This window comes from Ochotona princeps, chromosome 13 (assembly GCF_030435755.1).
Source record: "Ochotona princeps isolate mOchPri1 chromosome 13, mOchPri1.hap1, whole genome shotgun sequence".
In the NCBI taxonomy this organism is placed as follows: Eukaryota; Metazoa; Chordata; class Mammalia; order Lagomorpha; family Ochotonidae; genus Ochotona; species Ochotona princeps.
In genome coordinates, this window is record NC_080844.1 from 38,872,446 (window position 1) to 38,885,719 (window position 13,274).

The window sequence follows — 13,274 nt, forward strand, 5'->3', positions numbered from 1 at the left end:
AAATATGCCCACCCTCCATCCAGACATGGTGCTTGCACAGGGACACACACACATTGTACTCAGCACACAGCATGCACAATGGAGTGCAGACACATGGGCGCACCCACTCTCCTGGCCCTGCAGACCTGCACACCTGCCGCAGGCAGCACAGCCTACATGCACACCACACTCAGGCATATAGCACACAACATAGAGGTGCCACACATGCCCACAGAGGCAGACCTGCTGCACTTAGTGCAGACACACACACCCAACCCCCCAGATACACTGCACATACGCACATGTATACACAATACAAACACACACAGATGCACACCCAGATTGATAGATACCACACACACATGCACACACAATAGGAGCACACAGAAACAGATACACACACAGACCAGGAGACACACCACACACCCACCATCACACCCCCTGGCACCCTTGAAGCATCCACACATCCCAAACACCACTCACCCACAAGTGGACATATTACTGTCGCTTACACACACACACTACATTGCCACACTGACTCCAGCCTACACATTCACACTCTGTCCTCACACTGCCATGTGCCATGCCCCCATGTGCATGAACCTACACACATACCCTGCTCCCTCACCCTACAGCCCCCACACTCCACAGTCCCATCACCCTCCCAGCTACCCACACCTACACACTCTACACCACACACACACCCCTCCATGGCCAACCCCAGAGTGCAAGGCCATTATCAAGTGCTGCCCAAGGGGAACACTCAGACATTCTCAAAACATACTGGGACATCTCCCATGTCCCAGGGGAGGGGTGGGCCCAGGCAGGGTGGGGCTGAGGGTGCCCTGGAGCCTCCTGCTAGGGTAGGTAGTGGCAAGGCAGCATGGCAGGCAAGGCAGCACGGCTGCCTTGCTGGGGTGAGGAGCGGGATGCTGGCAACCCCTGGAGATTTGAGGATGGGGAATATGGGATCCTGAAGACAGCAGCTCTGGCCAGGTTTCCTTGGTCCCAAGCACTCGGCAGGGCTTGGGTTCCATCAACACCAGCCTGGCAGCAAGTACAACAATTGTAAGAACACAGACTACTGCTGGCTGCGTGAACGTGGCACCCCCACGTTCATAGCAATGCCCCACCATCATCACCACCACCACCACCACCACCACAGGTGGGCTTCACTCCTATCTCTAGGATGAGGAAATTGTGCTGTGAAGGAGCCAAGACACTCGGCCAGTGTCCCATGTGGCCAGGGAATTTAGGCCTCTGGCGTGGAGCCAAGCCTCCTGATTCCACAGCCAGAAGTTCAGACCCAACCAACCAGCTCCAGATAATGGTCCACCTATTCTCAGAAACCTCACCAGGTCATCCTTCTGGCACCTCTCCTGCCTTGGAGAACCTGAAAGAAACCCTGGGCACCAGCAAGGCAGGTGTGATTGTGTGCTGTGTGCTTATGTGTAGCACACAAGTGCAGTTGTGAAAGCGAGGGGGAGGTGTGTGCAGGTGGACAAGCAGGTGGGGAGCAGGCACTGTGAGCAAGTGCTGGGAGAGCTGTGTCTGTGTCAAGTGCATATGACCATGGGGAGGTGGGGGACAGTGTCGTGAGCAGGGCCTCTGCTGCCCCATAGGGTCCCAGGTGTGATTCAAGTTTAGGGGTGTAGGAGGGACTGTGCAAGGGTGAGGCACTGTATGTGTGCATGAAAGAGGTGATGAGCACTCCTGAGAATGACACACTGGGGTGGGGGCAGGGCAAGGCACACCTACCAGCATGCCCACCATGATATACAAGCTAGACAAAGAGGGTAGGCTTCCCTCACCACCCTGCCTGTTTCCTGGTCCCACCCCATCCCCCCCTGCCCACTCCCCTAGGACTTTATCCATTCAGGCAGCACTGTCTCCAGAGCAAGCAGCAGATAATTGATTAATAGAACTGCTCCATGGCTCTTCGATGTCTGGCTGGAGATAAGAGCGATGGGAGTACCAGCACACAGAGGGTGCCACAGATTCCGCTGCTGAGCCCTGGGGTCACAGGCCACAGGCACCCCTGTCCTCCCTATCTCTGACATCACTGCTCCACACACCCACCATACAAGGCCGAAGCTACACAGTAAGCCCCCTGGAAGGCAGGTATTGGAGCAGAGCTCATCTCCCACAGTGCTGGGCCTGGAAGCCACACAGAACCAATTAACTCCCAGCTGTGTCCACCATCCACCCAGCCCCCATCGTCTGCATCCACTCATTCCAGCACTTGTCTCTGTACTGCTAATTGGGGTACCTCTGGAGCTCCAGGAGCTCTGGCTTGGGGAGATCACCACCAATGTGGCCTTGGTGGGGAGATGGGAAGGTGGGCTCCCACATCACAGGAGAGGCCATGCACTCAGGCCTGCAGCTGTCTGGGCCTAGAATGCCAGGCAGGTGTCTGGAGAGGGAAGGTGTTGGAAACAGATGAGCATGGCAGGTGTTCATCTGCCCTGGAAGGAAGGCCACCTCCACCAATTAGTTTCTATTTGCTACTGAACTCTGAACCACTGAGCGACTTAGGGATTGCCATGTGCTTGCTGTCCCCAGCCCTGTGAATAAGGACTGCTAGCAGTCGAGCAAGGGGCCTCATCTGTGAAGTGGCTGGGGGCTGGGAAGATGCAGCCCAGACCTAAGAGTACAGGAGACAAGGCCAGGATTGGCAGCAGCAGACACCACAGGGCCCCTTTCATATTGCCCTGAGACCTCCAGATTCAGCCCCTTTGGTGGTCAGGGATTCTGGGGATGAGACAGGAAGATTGATCTGGGGTGGAATGAGGCACACACAGCCTGTCTAGGCAGTACTGCAGATCTGTAGCTTCCAGCTTGGACACTCGTGGCATCCAGCAGCCTTCCAAGCCCCCAGTCTTCCCTCCAAGGAGCAATAGCCAGATGCTCTCTGGAGGAGGGTGCTACTCCCTGCACCCTGCCAGGCAGCTCTTCTGGAATATTCCCAGCTTTGCCATGTGACTTCCTTTAGCATAGCCCATTCCTATTCAAGGCTAGGATTGGAGGGCCGGTGAACATCCGCTTCATTTTACCACAGGAGGGACAGTAGCCAACAAGTGGTGACACAGAGTGGCTGGAGGCCACACAGCATCAGGTCTGTGATTCTGGGCTCACAGGCAGGGCCAAGGCCAACACCAGCCAGAGTCCTCTCCTCCTCCTCTTCCTCCCTCCTCCTCCTCTCCTGGCCCTGTTTTCCTTTCCCTGTTCTGCCCCAAAGCCCTCTCCTCTTTCTCTTCCTCCTTCCTTTTCCTGCTTAGGTGAAGCAATGCATGTCTCCCTCTGGCTCCAGATGATAGAATCCGAGACTTCAGAAGCTTCCCTCTGCTCCTGTGGATGCGGAGTGATGCACACACTGCTGCCCGGCCCCATCCCAACACTCAACACACAGGTGGACACCACTTCATCCCTAGCATCAACTATCATGTTAGTTCCATGGGAATGTGTCTGCAGGTGCAATGAAGCTGTTATTGAAATACAGAACTCTGGATGTTTGGGGCAGGCCCCATGTCACCTGCAGAGACATATAACAGGGAAAGGGGGATGCAGCAGAGAAAACAGAAGTATGGCATTGAGAACGCTATGCCTGGCCTTGCTGGCTTGGGGAAGATGGAAGCAGCCACTGCACAAGGAATGCAGGCAGCTCCCAAGGCCAGGAAAAGACCTGGATCCTCCTCTGGAGCTCCCAGCAGTGACATGGCTGGGCCCCCAGCTTGAGTTAAGCTCAATGAGACCACTCTGGACAAGTTTGTGTCTTCCAGTCACAACCCCTCCAAAGGAGGGGAGCTCCTGGGATGTGATCCATCTCTCACTGCTACTAACCCCTTGGCTAATGGATTTAAGCCCTTCTGGAGCCTCCACTCCCCACCACCTCCCAAGGATCCCACCCACTGCTATCCCCGGTGCCCATGAACTGAGTCCCCTCCATCCTTCCCTTCTCTGTGCCAACATTCCTCAGGGCTCTCTTCTCATGTCCCTACATGAAGCTCCTCTCAAAGAAGTCTCATTGCTTACTCCAAGCTTTCCCCTTGAATTTTGGAGAGACAGATACCCAGAACTGAATGCTACAACCTATTGAGGTTGAATTGGGATCCTGTGGCGGTCACGGCTGCAGTGTGGCCTTAGACACACTCAGAGTCCCTCTGAAGCCCAGGAGTCCTTAGAGTAGATCTTCTCCTCTCTGATTCCAACATCTGCCCTTTCTCCTTGGTATTTATCATTAGCAGGAGAGAGTGGGGAAGGGAGGAGAGCAAAGAGGAAGGGAAAGGGGGAAGAGAAAGGAGAGAGAGGATATGGGGGGACAGTTGTCCCTCTACAAACTCAGATGATGAGTGTTTTATTGTGTGATCTGGCTCGGGTAGCACCCCAGTTAACGGCATGTCAGATGATGGTATGAATTTATGGCTGAAGGTTTACATCACAGACAGCTGGAATGAATGACAATAAATTAATTTAAAGTGCTACCAAAGTGTTCCCCAAAGTATATGTGCTTATGAGCTCTGGGCTAATAATTTATAAATGCATGCCTTTTATAATCCTAGTCTTAAGCCTTGAAAGCAGCTAGTTAAAAAGCAGTCACATGACATAAATTATTTTTATGAATATCGCAAGTGCATGATGAGGGTGGTGGAAATGGTGGTCACCACACTCTGCAACCCACTGGCTCTTCCTTACTCTTCGTCTTCTGCTCCCAAGGGGCTCAGACCTCACAGTCCCAGGCAGTACTGGTTCCCAGGACTCTGCCCAGGTGGTCAGGGACTGAGGGTGGCCCTACCTCCTGACCCCCTTCTCCATGAGCTAGGCGTGGAGAGATGGAATGAATTCCTCATGCATTACGAGTTCTGTCCTCTCAGGAGTTACCATGACATTGTCCTACTCCTCAAACAAGAGAAGGCAAGCACCTTCAACGCAATGACAACACAGGAACTCAGAGAGAGAGACTTGTGAAATCTCAGTTGCTTCACCTGTGAAATGGGCAATACAACATGGACCCTGCTGGACCACTGGGAGAAAAGAATTGAGGAAGGCCTCACATCAGCACTCAGGAAAATGGGTTTTTAGGAGAGGTAGACTCGACCAACTGCTCCCAAGGAAGGAAAACATTTGAAGTGATTTGTACACCCTGGAGTCTTGCCTTGATTGGCCTGTTCCAATCTTGATAAAAGACACGATGTCTCTGTCCCCCGGGAACCACATTCCTACCCCCTCTTTTCTCTAAAGCAGATCCTGCTATACATCCAGCCACTTGTCCAATGGGTCCATCCATGCAGGTGCACCCTCACCTGTGTTACATCAAATATTGGCCCCATGTCGTGCAGCTCCTCCCACCAAGAGATGGGGTCCGTGTGACTCCCAAGGCTGGGTCTTAGACTCCTGCAGCTTCTGCTCTGTACCATGAGGAACCCGGAGAGAAGGCCAGGAAGGTGGGAAGGCATGCAGGTCCCCTCTGCCAGGACACGTTTCCCTTCTCCAAGACACAGCAGGGCCTGACTTCCCAGGGAGCCTGTGGCTGACTCCCTAACTCCATCACAAGGTGGTTGCACCCCCCCCCCTTGCCCTTCCCTGCTCTCTCTTCCTCCCTACCTGTTGGCTGCTGGGTGAGTTCTATGTGTTCTGCATTGGGCAGAATCTGTAGCATGACAGTTGGTGCAGAGCAGGACCTCATGAGTTCTGTGTTCTCCCCTTGCCTCCTCCACTCCCCATGCAAGCCTGGCTTCCACAGATTTGTGGAGCAGTGCCCACCTTCACCCTCCATTCCTCAGTCAGCCATTCAACATGCCCCAATGCAGCAGTCTTCATGGGTCAGCCTCGGGAAGGGTGAATCAATGGTGATGGTCTGGATCAAAACAGCATACAGGACTCACAAACAGCATAAAAGCAGCACCCTGGGTAAGTCTGCTTACTCAACATTCTAGAAAAAGTGAGTGACAGAGACATGCCAGCGCTCCCAAAGAACATGTCAGCAGAGGAAGAACCTGGTAGGAGTTGAGCTGCCTTTAAGTCCTTCAGCATCCCTTCATTCACACTGAGTCTGTTGGAAGCAAGTCACTAAGCAGGCCCTTGAGGAAGCAGAGGGCAAATTAGAGCACACTTTTAGAGTAACAGAGTTTCCAGCTATTATAGACACAACTTGACTGTCCACAATGCCCCAGCTATCAGGGGCTATGGCCACGTGCACTGACACACTCATGGTGCACTAACACTCACAGATCACAAATAGCAACATGTACATTACCATAGTACACTAACCCTAACAGAGGACATAACACCAACACAGTACACTAACAGAGTGCACTAATACAGTACACTGACATAATACACTAACATAATAGCATAATACGTGATAACATAGTAACACCAATGCAATACCCTAATACTAACACAGTATACCACTAACCTCCATAAAGTGCATTAATACCAACACAGTACACTAACAGAATTCACTAACATGGTATACTCACACTGTGTGCACTGACACCCACTGACACACAGGGCCCTAATACCACATGCACTATCACTGTATTGGCAGAAAATGGAGCTGCAGACACCTGGGTGGCCCAGGGGCATATATCTTATTTTATCTTATTTATTTATTTATTTATTTATTTTTCTTTTATTTTTTACGAAGAACACCACCATAATAAAATTCAAGTAGTGTTTAGGAAGAAAAGAAAATCACCCCTAACATGGGTTTACTGTCTATATGATGGATCTATAATTTCAGTCTCCAGCGTGCACTGTTAGTATGAGGACTGAATGATCTCATCCTGCAAGGAGCTCAGGAGAACACGTGGTACATGATTAGGCTGAATGATGGTGTGGTAGTTGATTTCAAGAACTGCCTGAGGAATGAATGAGACCACCCACAGAGACAACTGAGGGAGGAGCCTCCTGCATGACAAGCAATCAGTTCCATGTTGTTGTCATGATGATTATAACAATAATTGCTAGCTATGGGCTCCCCAGGATCTCCAGGATAACATGCTGCCTCCCAGCCAGCCTTGGCAGACACATCCCTGCCTTGCCCTCTGGCTCATCTCAAACCTGCCCTTCCACACGCTCATTCACCCTTCCTGAAAGTGCCTCACACGCACAGCCTCCCCAGGAGCAGCCTCTCTTCCGGGAGGCCTCAGCCTGCTGAACTGGTGGCACTCAACACAAACACCGGCATGGGGGTCAAAAGGAGGCAGCCATGACATCCACTTCCTACCACGCTGAGACAGCTACTCATCCAAACCAACCCCACCAACCTTTTTAAAAGGAACCAACATTAGAACACCTATTTTCACAGAGGCATGGGTCAACGGTTCTTGTGAGAAGGGAAGCAGGTGTGGCAAACTGTATGACTGTATGCTTGCGTTAGTTTCCTCATTGGAGAACTGTTCCAGACAACTGAACACAGAAACCAACCTGAGTAGAGTCATCAACCTCACTGAGTTGAGAAGCCAATGAGGCCAACGCTGCTGGAAAAGCAGGGAGGAAGGAGTAGGGCAGAGAAAGAGCCCAAAGATTTGCACGGGGGTCTGCTTGGGCCTTTGGGGAAAACTCAACGGGGTCCAGATAAACCAAGTTCGACCCAGAAAATAAAGGCAGAGTTCTCACACCGCAGGGAGGAGGGGGTGCCACTGATCAACCAAACTCAAGCATGAATTTTAAAAGGAGCTGCCAAAGCAACACACCGAACATCACTGAAAGAAAATAACAAAATCCAGACACTCTGAAGGTAACACACCACCAAACAGCACACACCAAACAGTACCAAGGAAATGTCATTATTGTAACAATTAATGTAAATTTTTTTTGTTAGAACCATAAAATTAAAACCAAAACTATCATTTATGCAAGAAAACAAAAAGTGAACTCCACAACTCAAAGAAAGATAATTCAATAGAAGCAAATGTAGAGGACAGAAACTGAGAATTACTTTAAACTAATCATTTGAAATGTCAAGATTTAAAACAGAAACATGAACATACTGAGAAGAAATGGAAAACATCAAAATGAAACAAACGAAACTCCTAGATGGCTGAAAGATGCAAATATGAAATGAAAGTCTCACAGGAAGGAAGTAATAGCAGCTAAAGCACTGTTGAGAAAGACCTACGAACTGGAAGACAGAGCATCAGAAATCACAAAGAAACTGGAGAATGTTTCCCCATCAATGAAGACATGAGACACCATCAGTATTTGTGCGATGCAGCTACAAGAGTAATGGAGAGAGATGCATGGCTGTGAATTCCTATGTGGGGCAAAATGGGAATCTGACAACAAAAACAAGCTCACAGACCAGGTCTGGGCTGCTCACAGCCTGGTCCTAGGTTGGCATCTGCGACCAGGCATTCTAGGAGGCAACAGCCATCATTTTAGGTATGGCCCCGGCACCTGGGCTGCTCCTAGGCAACAGGGAATGCTGGCATTTGTCAAGCAGAGGGTACATGTGGTCAGCCTCCAAGAAAATTGCTGAGTACAAACTCTCTCGACAACTCGTCACAGCGGGCAGCGTTTTACCGGGGCTGTCACAGCTGGTTGTTGGGAGAACTGAGTGTATCGTGCGTGGCTGTGCCAGGGGCAGGCTCTGGGAGGATGGTGATGTCTGGTTCCCTGGAAACTTCAGCCCAGGAGCCTTTCCCTTTGCAGTTTTAAAAATGTTTGACTTACTTGTTTTATTTACTTGAAAGAGGAACAAGAGAGAGACAGAGAATCTTCCATCCACTACTTCAAGAGCTGTGTCAGGTGGAAGCCAAGAGCCAGAACTCCATCTAAGTCTCGCATATGGGCGCAGGGGCCAATCACTTAAGCCATCACCCGCCACCTCCCAGCATGTACTGGTAGAAGGTGGATGGGAAGCAGAGGAAACTGGACTTGAAACAGCACTCCAACCGGGAATGTTGGCGACCCAAGAAGCAACTTACCCTGCTCTGGCACAAGGCCTGACCCTCTCTTGGCGACTGTGCTTTGTATCTTCTGCTGTAAAAAATCTTCATGACTGTGAGCTGAGACCCTTAGGTTATCCTAGAAAATCACTGAACATGGGCTATGGCCTTGGACTCCCAACTACCCCTGATTTACATATGAAAACTTGAAAAAAAAAACCAAATTAAACCCAAAGCAAGGAGACAATAAGAGCAGAACTCGATGAACTTGAAAATGGACAGAAACAACAGAAACTCAATAAAACCAACAGCCTGTAGTATTAGAACTATCCATAAAATCTGTAGCTGGATTGATAAAGCATAGATCATCAATGCCCTGAATCAAAGTGGGTTCATCACAACAGATATTACAGCTACTATAGACATTAGAAAGATACAAAAGAAGTTGGTACTGTGCCATGTCAGGTTAAGCCACTGTTTGTAGCACCAGCATCCCTTAGCGATGCAGATGAGTCCTGGCTACTTCACTTCTGATCCAATTTCCTGTTAATGGCCTGGGAAAGCAGTGGAGGATGGCTTAAGTCTTTGGGCTCTTGCACCAACGTGGGAGACCTGGAAGAAGCTCCGTGCTTCGGATGGACCCAGCTCTAGCCATTGCAACCATTTGAGGAGTTGTTCAGCAGTGGGAGATTCTCTCTCTCTCTCTCTCTTTCTTTATATATAAATATACAGAATATATATAGAATATATATATAGAAATATATATATATATTTTCTTTATATATATATCTTTCAAGTAAAATAAATAAATCTTAAAAAGAAAAGAATCAGGACTCAAAAGCTATGACAAGGAAACTTCTAAAACTGGAAAGAAAAGAGAAAAAAAAGAGCAAAAGAAATAGACTATCCAAGAGTTGCAGAAATACTACACATGTAATGGGAATACAAGAAAGAGAAAAAAAGACAAAACAGAAGAAAAATTTAAAACAATAACTGAAATTTCATTCCCAGAATAAATGGGAAGAAAGTTTCAAACACTAAAACATAGCTCCAGGAAGCTCAAAGAACAGCAAATAAAACAAATTCTCCAAAATCGACATTGTCATGTTCAAACTGCAGAAAATCAAAGAAAAATCTTGAAATAAGTCAGGGAGGAGAGAGAACCTCATCTGTAAAGGAACATGGATAAGAATTACATCAGACTTCTCAGAAACTATTAACAGAAGAAGAGAGTGAAGTGAAATATTTAAAGTCTTGAGAAAAAGAAAAAAAAATATCAACCTAGGATTTTATATCCTGTCTAATCACCACTTACAAGTACAGGAGAAAAGAAGATTTTCTCAGGCAAACAAAAACTGAGGGAAGAAAGCAGCCGTGGTTTACAAGAAGTGTTGGTAAAAGAAGCTCCTCAGAGTGAATGGAAGAGACATGGGTCCAAGGGAAGCTTGGATCTAAAGAAAGGGAGTGCACCAGAAAAGGGATAAGTGAAAGGAAAATGGAAACGTTTTCTTTTCTTCATTGGTATAACAATTTGTTCAAAATATTAGCAGCACAGGTTTGGGATATTTTGTGTAAACATTGTCTATTTATAAGCAATACAGATGTATAGCTTGTAGAGATTACGCACAGATGGAATAAAAAACCAGCAAGGATACAAGAGACCAGAGGCAAGGACTAGAAGTATTTTCTGAACAGTTATAAGCTACTTGCTCTACACATGAAGTAACATCACGCTTGAAAATGGAGCTGGGTAGGACTGGCACCACAGCGTAGCATCCCATATGAACGCCGCTGAGTCCCTGCTGCTCCACTTTGGGCCCAACTCCCTGCCATTGTGCCTGGAAAAGTAGCAGAGGATAACTCAAGTACTTAAGCCCTTGCAAATGGGATCTTATAAAATGTTCAACTCAAAACATAAAAGGCAGGGGAAAAAAGAGAAAAGTAGGAACAAAGTATCAAGGCAACAATTCCAAACAGTAACAAATGTGGAAGATAAAACCAAGGATTGTCTATGGGAACCTCACATTTCCCCAAACTCAACTCCAAATGTGTCACACAGCGAAGCATAAAAAGCTAAAATTGTTTACATGGGAAGATTTGCAATTCAGTCAGAAGAAAGCAGACAGCCTAAACATTGGGCAAGAAATCCAGAAAAGTACTTCATCAAAAAAGACATATGCACCAGGGATGATGCCCATTACCATCTGTAGCAACAGTCATGGAGTTGCAAATAAAAATGACCCAACGTTACAGTTACACAATCACAGCAATGGCTCAAAGGGCAGACAGACAAGACCAAGTGTTGACAGGGATATGGGACAAGGGCAGTTTCTCAGGCACACTTGGGGGCCAAAGTGTGGCACTGCATCACAGGGCCAACACTTTGTAGGAAAGTCTGGCAGTTTCTTATCAAGTAACTTTCTGTATGTGTCTGTCCGCACTTCATCATACTATGAGCCACCCAAGGCAGGCTCACTTTACACAGGCAGGAGATTTCTTCAGTTCACAGTCCCAGAGGTTTAAGGGCACGACCCTGTGAGACCTCACTCCAGGAGACCAGCACTCTCTTGCAAGGGCAGTGCCCTCAAGGATCTGGGGACCTTCTCCTGGCTCTCCCTGTTAAAGGTCACATCACTTCGCCCACCGCCACACTGGGGACCAGGCTACCAATGCCCAGAGGACCTGAACCTCTAACAATGCCACTTCAAGACTCTGACCCAAGAGAAATGAAAACACATTGTACACCACCAGTCTCACAGAAGTGTTCACAACAGCTTCATTCAGAGAATCCTAAGACTGAAAACCACATAGATGTGTATGCATGAGTGAATGGTTCGCTATGGTACACGTGTCTGCTGGAAGGTTGTGCAGTGGTTACAGCATCGCTAAAAGGCCAAGGCATTGTGCATACTTCAGTATGGATGGATCTACACTAAAGACAATGCCCTGTTGGATATCACTTATAGGAAGTTCTAGAACACTCAAAATATTTTTTTAAGGATTTATTTATTTTATTACAAAGTCAGATATACGGAGAGGAGGAGAGACAGAGGGGAAGATCTTCCGTCCGATGATTCACTCCCCAAGTGAGCGCAACAGCCAGTGCCGTGCTGTGCCCAATCTGAAGCCGGGAACCAGGAACCTCTCCCGGGTCTCCCATGTGGGTGCAGAGTCCCAAGGCTTTGGGCTGTCCTCAACTGCTTTCCCAGGCCACAAGCAGGGAGCTGGATGGGAAGTGGAGCTGCGGGGATTAGAACTGGCGCCCATGTGGGATCCCGGGGCATTCAAGGCGAGGACTTAAGCCCTAGGTCACACCGCTGGGCCCCAAAATGAATTTATATTGCCAGAAATCAAAGGTTTCTTGAGTGGAGGCAGGAAGGGAATTATTGAAGAAGGGGGCATGAGCAAACTTTGAGGGTGATGGGAATGTGCTGTATCTTGAGTGTGACAATTTCTACACTACTGTACACATCTGCCACAATTCAGGCGACTAAAATGGCACTTGGAATCCTGCCTCCCACATTGGAGTACGTGAGCTTGAGACACAGCATTCCTGGTGATTCCAGCTTCCTCTAATGCACTCCCTGGAAAGCATCAGAGGATGATCAGGGGCTTGTGTTCCTGCCATTCATGTGGGAGATGTGGATGGAGCCCTAGGCTCCCAATTTTGTTGAGTCCGGTCCTGACCACTGCAGGCGTTTGGGGAGTGAAACGAAAAACGGGCTCTCTCTCTGTCTCTCTCTTTCTCTCTCTCCTTTCTCTGCTTAGTAGGGACAGCCCATAGAGATGACAAACCTAGGACCAGGGAACCTAAATACCTGATCACCTATGAGGTGGAATGTTTTTAATGCAATTCAGCAATTATTTATTGAGTGCTACTGTATACATTTCCTGTGTGCCAGGAGTTTCCCATTACATCTTACAAAGCATCGTCCTTCAGAAGGCCTGAGACATGTCCCAGAAGGCACAGAAAAGTCACTCACCTTGCACAAGGGTGCTTTGGTCTGAGCTCCCCTGCTACAGTCTGGTCCCATAGGGTCCAGTGGGAGAGATGCTGGCCAGGCAGTGGGGCATCCTGGACACAGGCCTGGGGCATGCCCAGAAGGCTCTGGGATGCGAGGTGGTCCTCCCCTCCAATTGTGCCCTGTCATGTGCAAGATCCAGCTGGAATACAACCTGCATCGTGGCACTCTCTAGTCGCCTGCCTTCTGTAGCCCCCTGTTGCCCTGTCTTGGCTGATGACTCAAACTTCCTGAAGAGCCCTGCGGAGCAAACACTGCCCACAGCCCCTAGGATCCTGAAGCACTTGGAGACTTCTTCCTGTGTTTCACTGGATAGCTAAGCCACGAAGTTCCTAGAGGTTCCTTGTTTGCCTAGGGCTGTATAGCAGGAGGACCTCAAGTT